We start from the raw sequence: 7,345 nt of genomic DNA, 5'->3' as shown, positions 1-7,345 counted from the left end.
TTTTAAAGTGTAATATAAATTTATTCTGTGACATTTTCCTCATTGAAGATATTTTAAAATAGATTAAAATAATCAGCATTTCATAAAAAATAAATACATCAGAGGAATTTAGTTAACGCCTGTAACATAGATGGCTTGACCCTGACTATCCACTTTTGTTTTCATGTCAAACATCATTTTTAAAAAAGTAATATAAAAATGATAGATTGCTGCATTCTACATGTCCTGTGTCTCAAACATTTTAAATCAACTTCCAGGTTTTTTTTTCTCCACTCTGTATGTTAATGGCATTTGCTCCTGTTTTTAAATGGGAAGAGTATCCATTTTTTTAAACAGTGATATTTAGGTCTTCTTTTTCTGATTCTTCAAGAAAATGCTTCATGCCGAGTTTGAATAGTAATTGAGGGTCTGGTCCAGAAAGCAGTAGGCAATTACAGAGAGCCAGTGGTACGCATCTATCAAAGCGCTCAGCTTAATTTCCGTGCGAAGGGTGTGTGCATAACCATTCTGGAAACTTGGGATGACCATGGAGGCTACCTGCAAATTCCTTCTGCTGCTGAAACACTGGACTGGCTCTGACATCCACACCAGACTTTGCAGCAAACTATAGTCCAATTTTGTCAACTTCAGCCTCCAATATTCTACTGTTCAGTCAATCAAACATATACTCTTGCAATGCAGACTTTCTCAAAAGTGCCAAACTATCTCAAGGACAAATGGCCCAAATCACTGTGTGAAAAATCAAACCTAAGAAATCCAATAAATCAATCAAGCTAGTCTTTTATTGCAGCCTGCCCAAGCACTGCATGTTCTATTTCATAGCCCAGAAGGAAGAAAAGTTGATGAATATCAGTTACACTATGTAAAAGCCCAGTGAAGATAAACATTTGTCCATTTGGAATCACAAAGGAAGTGCTGGATCAGCACATATACTAAAATTGGAATCACAAAGGCGTTTATCTGGGGAATCAACCACATGAATAATCTCAGAGATCCCTAGGATATCTTTACTGTGCTCAGTTAGATGATAAACAACGTCTTGTCCTTAACAGTGGTATTGGGTGTTTTTCTTTCTTTCTTTTTTCTTATTTTCTTGGAGTATAGTTGATTTACAACGTTATGTTAATTTCTGCTATACAGCAAAGTGATTCAGTTATATATACATATTATTTTTCATATTCTTGTCTTTTATGGTTTATCACGGGATACTGAATATAGTTCCCTGTGCTATACAGTAGGACCTTGTTGTTTATAAATCCTATATATACTAGTTTGCATCTGCTAATCCCAAATGCCAAGGGGGAAGGGTGTGAGGGAGGGAAGGACTGCAATATTGAAAGAGCAGGGATGAACACAACTTCTTTTATCAGTAGGTGCCTTGAAAAAGAGTCATTCTATGCAGTAATTTTTGTGTAGTCATCCAAATTTCCTTACTTTTGGTACTCTAGAGGCATCCTGTTCTTTTGTTATTTAAAGTCCTATAGAAATAAAAGTTTCCAAGCAGAAAAGTCAACTTCTCACACTGATTTATTCCCAGGCCCTGATACTGACTTACTATATGGTTCATTTGTACTAAATGACAGTCTGGTGAGGTTACAGCTAGTGTGTTACATTTTCTCCAGTTGGTCAGTGAATTAAATCAGAAGAAAACACAATTTCTACTAGCAGACTACAATCCACAGATGAAGCTTATCTTTCTTTTGCTTGATTTACCCTAACAGTGGCAAAAGTGATGAGTCCCTCCGATTAGTGACTGTGTTTGTTTATTTGCTTTTCTGAGTGAATTAGTAAGCTTTGCAATTGTCTATATCTTTTTCTCCCTTACTGTAAACTCAATGAAAGAAAAGGTTTTGGCTTGATTCCCATTAGAACACCAACACCAGACACAATACCTGCAAATAATAGATGCTCAGTCAATATGTTGAAGGAAAGAATTATGAACAAGAAAAGCTGATTTTTTTTTTTTTTGAAATCTGATTTCTTGAACGCTCATTAGAGCACTATGGTATAGTCAATTAGCCTTGAACTAGAAATCAAATACTCAGATTCAAGGCACTATCCCATCCATTTTCATTATCTATCCTTTCATAAATCTTGAAAGCTCTGAGACTCAATTTCCCTACTTGAAAAATGAGCAGAAATCAATCTGACCAGCTAATTCTACTAAGACCTGGAGACTCTATCTAGATAAAGCCAATGAAAGCACTGTGAGTTTTAAGCTGCTGTATAAATGCGTGATCAGACATGGCGTGTCACACTGACATCAATTAGGGAAATAATTTACAAAGTGAGTGGGAAGTGTCAGGAGGTGGAGAATGCTTAATTTGCCAGAATTCTCAGGGCAGTATGGTATATAGTTGGAAAAAACATTTGATAAGCTACATGAGCTGTAAGTGCAATCCCTTACCACTCCCATTCATGTTCCACTTTCAAATAATGCCCAATAAAACTTTCTTGTAAGAAGAAGTTCTCCACTGGACTTCCCTGGTGGCACAGTGGTTAAGAATCCGCCTGCCAATGCAGGGGACACAGGTTCGAGCCCTGGTCCAGGATCATGCCACGGAGCAACTAAGCCCATGTGGCACAACTACTGAGCCTGTGCTCTAGAGCCCACAAACCACAACTACTGAGCCCACATGCCATAACTACTGAAGCCCGCAAGCCTAGAGCCCGTGCTCCGCAACAAGAGAAGCCACCGCAATGAGAAGCCCGCGCACCGCAACAAAGAACAGCCCCTGCTCGTCGCAACTAAAGAAAGCCCACATGCAGTAATGAAGACCCAACACAGCCAAAAATAAATAAATAAATAATTAATTAATTAAAAAAAAAAGAAGAAGAAGGTCTCCACTTAATTGCAGATCTTTCGAATATAGAGTGCAGTATAAGTATGGAGCCAGAGGTGTGTTGCTTGAGGCACAGAGGGTGAATTTTTTTCTACAACTGTCCCTAGAAATTAATCAAAGAGACAAAATTTTATTTCTTTAATGTAAAACTTTGAGATGATGCCTGCCTACCAGAGATACCAAATTAAAAGTCTGCCTGGGATGTACACATATTGTAATGGTCCATCCTCAATATAACCATGTCAGAATCATATTGGACTATATCAGACCTAAAGAAAATCTCATCTTTGTTCCATAAAGTCAGAATATATTAATGTAGGTGAGACCAAGCTCAATCTTCTTAGCCAAAAAGTTAATCTCACATAGCAATGTGGGGACAAACCCGGAGCCAAAACCCAGTATTCTACCTCATGCCGTACGAAATGTTTTACAAGTGATTATATTTTAAGTATTGCTTCAAAAGCATTGAACAGATCAGTTCTTTGTACCATGTTTTCCCATTCCTTTTTTCCAAATGGATGGCCTACATTTAAACTAGGCTGATGAAAACTGGTAACAGCTTGCTAATGGATGTCAGAATCTTAGCTCATTTTATTCAAGTGTCCCTTCATTTATTCCTTAATTCATCAAACATGTATTAGATGCCTAAATGGTCCAAGCATCTGGAGTTGCATAGGGAATTACAGTAAATACAAACAAACATTGTGTGTATGTGTGATCTGAAATGTTTACTAGTTATGGTCTGAGATAAGAAACATACCAATAAGTAAAACATTTGGCTCTTGGGCTAATTTCCAAGACAAGGTCAAAAAAATGTCTATTTTCTGTGTTCCCTCTTCACAACTGTGTTGAATCTGGAATATAAAGCCACTAGAGATTTGACCGCAGTATTTCATTTCTCTTATACAAATTCAATAGAATACTGACATTCAAATTATGCCTACTCTCATCTTGATACATTTCCAAGATTACCTGAAAACTTTAAAACAGTTTGAAACAGACTCTCCAATACATTAATTAATTCATTCAGCAAACATTTACAATACCCATCATGCGTCTGTCACAGTGAATAAGTACTGGGGGGTTAAAACACAAATGAGGCTGCTCCAGAAGAACTCATTATTTGTAAAAAATATGGCTAACCTAACTTAGAATTGACTATATGACTACAAAGATAAAATTGGGAGGATGCTTTGAAATACGTTTCTATGGCTGTGAAAAATTTTTCCAAGATCTTTGGCCCTCCTTACAATTTTCCTCCCTAGCAGCTTATTTTCTAATACGTTTTCTACCTTTCCCCTTCTCCTTCTCCTTTCTCTTCCCCTTCCCTCTCCCCTTCCTCCTCCTCCTCTTCTTCTCCTTCTCCTTCTTCTTTTTCTGCTTCTTCTTCTTCTCCTCCTCCTCCTCCTTGTCCTTCTCTTCTTCCTTCTTCTTTTCTTTTTTTAATGGATGACCCTCTATGTCTATGACTATATATGAACTGGACTTTCATCTGACTGAGTAGTTTTAGATCTTTGTTTCTAGAATTCTTTAGAACTTTCCATGGAGACTCCTTGGGGATGACTAATCCAGTGGCATTCCAGGCTCACTTTCTTCACCTGATCTCTGGCAGCTTCACAAAGAACTGTTATTTAAATTGGGGCTTTGAGAAAGATTTCATCTGAAAAAAGAGTTCTTAGACATCTTTAAATTTTAAAGTCACTCTCTTTCTTGTCTAATTTTCATCTTTGGAGGATAAACTGAGGCAAACAGAGGAGAAGTGATAGTATCAGTACTATATAGCTACATATATAGTAGTTATAGAGAACTATATTTGAACATGGGTCTTTCATTCTCAGACGCTCATCCCTTTAGGTTATTCCAGGCAACAGTTCTCCTCTGCCATGTTGCCTACTGTAGAGGAAGAAATCTCTGTCTGGAATTGTAATGACAAGAGTGTCACCATGTGCTGTGTGTTTCCCCTCAAGTGTAGACTTAACTACTCTTAACCTTCTTTTAGCTTTAATCAGAAACACTCTGTCCATAATTTTCAAAATGTAATTCAATTTAGAAGACATGAACTATGAATTTTCTAAATTGACTATGCTAGTCTTGTAAACACTAGGTTAAAGTATATATATAATCTTTGAAAAGGAGTTTCTTATCAACTTCTTTAGGGATTGGGGACACAGACATGCATACATTTTCAGTGAAACCAGATCTATATTAGTGTCTTGTTGTTATGAGTTGAATTGTGTCCCTCAAAAGACATGCTGAAGTTCTAACCCCCCAGTATCTCATAAAGTGGCCTTATTTGGAAATAAGGTGATTGCAGATGTGACTTATGAATTAAAGTGAGGTCATATTGGAATAGGGTGGGGCCCTAATCCAACATGATTGGTGTCCTTATAAGAAGATGGCCATGTGAAGACACAGAGAAACAGGGAGAACACTGTGTGAAGATGGAGGCAGAGATTGGAGTGATGCACCTATAGTCCAAAGAATACAAAAGACTGCCAGCCATCATTAGAAGCTAGGAGAACGTCATGGACTAGATTCTCCCTCAGAGTCCTCAGAAGAAACCAAACCTGATCTTGACTCTCAAATTTCAGACTTCTAGCCTCCAGAACTGTTAAACAATAAATTATTGTTTTAAGCCACCCAGTTTGTGGTATTTTGTTATGGCAGCCACAGGAAACTTATACACATGCACAAAGTTCACAGATGAGGAAGCCATTATCAACCTTGCCATGTGTCTGGCACTCTGCTGGGAGAAGGTGACATTTGAGTTGGGCACTCAGGAGGAAGTTGGAGTCGGCCAGAGAGAAAAGGGAATATGTGTGTTTACAGCACAGAAGAAAGCAGGAGCAAAGGACAGGATTTGGAAAGGTCTTTTGGTGTTTGAGTAATGCTGAGTAGCTCTGTATAGCTCCAGTGTGGAACATAAGTTGCTTGGTGCTTGGGCAAAGACTGATGCAATGCCCTTTTGCAACAAGAGAGTTTACTTAAATCAAGAAAAACTTCAAGTTTTGGAATCACTGTGTGGTTTTGTCTCTCTCTCTCTCTGTGTGTGTGTGTGTGTGTGTGTGTGTGTGTGTGAGTTTAAATATGTACTTATCCCCAGATGGTTTTTCTTTCTTTCTTTTAATTTCTTTTTAATTATGGCAGCTATTCTCCAAACATGTTTTTGTTTATCTCAAACTAAGTATACAGTTTCAACATATGGAGCATATTTTGTTTTACTTCAGTTTATCTTAAGAAATCAGCTTTCCTAACTCTTGTTGGCAGTGAACCCAAATGATTTCTTACTTTTTCTTTCCCTCTCTACTTTCTCCTCTTTTTTCTTTTCTCTCAGTTACAATTTATCTCGATCTCCCTCACTCTCACTTTCTCTACATTCCTCTCTCCTTCCTTCCCTCCCTTCTTTCCTTCCTTCCTCCCTGCTACCTTTCCTCCTTCCTTCCTCCCTTCCTTCTCTTCCTTTTCCTTCTGGGAGGTCACAAAAGATTTCCCATGTTGATGAACCAGCTCATTTAATGGCAGAAACCAATAGTTCCTTGGCTTGTGGACATTTAATCAGCCTAGAAAATACACAAACTGGAAATAATGTTAATAAACAAGTCAGGGATATTATTTGCTCTTTCATTTATAATATTATGAACCTGGCATTCTAGTCTGTTCATAATCTGAGCACAAACTATTTTATCAGCCTTAGTTTTGCATGATGTATTTTCAAACCTCAGTGTATTTGGATCTCCTGTTCTTCCTTTTCTTAGGAAGCTTATTTTCATCCTCTCAGCCTACTGCACTCCACTTACCCTTCAAGATCCAGCTCAAATATCCTTCCCTTTAAACACATTTTATGATGCTCGCTGGCAGAATTAATCTTTTTCTCCCCTGGATTATCCTAGAGCTTTGTACATTCCTCTATCTTTGCTTTATTATGATTGGTATTTATTTTCATACATGTCTCCTCCATTAAACTGAGGTCAGAAATGGTTTCTCATTGTCCCAAAATCTGCAGTGTCCAATAGGCACAAAGCACTTCATAAATTCGCACTGAAGACATGCTTGAGTGGAAAGAGATTGCTATCCTCATACAAGAAGCAAAAAGCTTGTCTTTAATATCCATGCAACTCTTCCTTAAAATCATTTGCAAACTTCCCAATGTGAAGGGCACTAGAAATGTCAGAAACTGGGCATTTGAAGAGAAAGCCACTTAGAAGGCTGAGTATAAGATTGATAAGGAAAAATAAAATAAAATAAAATATTGATAGTGGAATTTATCCTTTCTTGGTGTGTATATTCATGTAGCAGAAACTGGGCATTCTAGTGGACTTCAAATACAGTGTAGGAGCTCAGTGATATATTCATGAATGTTTCTGCAGTAGCACTAGAAGAAAAAGTTTTACCACTCATACCAACCCTGAAATCAGTTACATTATGCTGAGATAGTTTATGAGTGCAACTGTGCTGTAAGTGACTCATGAGGTCTGCCAGAAGAATGGAAGTAGAAGTAGGGG

At 37.6% G+C, this 7,345-nt stretch overlaps 1 pseudogene; it reads right to left on the bottom strand.

Annotated features, from left to right (window-relative positions):
* Positions 1 to 472: 472 nt before the first annotated feature.
* Positions 473 to 2,420, bottom strand: LOC132352101 (metalloendopeptidase OMA1, mitochondrial-like; annotated as a pseudogene).
* Positions 2,421 to 7,345: the final 4,925 nt, after the last annotated feature.

This window comes from Balaenoptera ricei, chromosome 17, assembly GCF_028023285.1.
Source record: "Balaenoptera ricei isolate mBalRic1 chromosome 17, mBalRic1.hap2, whole genome shotgun sequence".
Classification (NCBI taxonomy): Eukaryota; Metazoa; Chordata; class Mammalia; order Artiodactyla; family Balaenopteridae; genus Balaenoptera; species Balaenoptera ricei.
The sequence above is the reverse complement of the archived record's forward strand: the minus strand, read 5'-3'. Positions and strand labels throughout refer to the sequence as shown.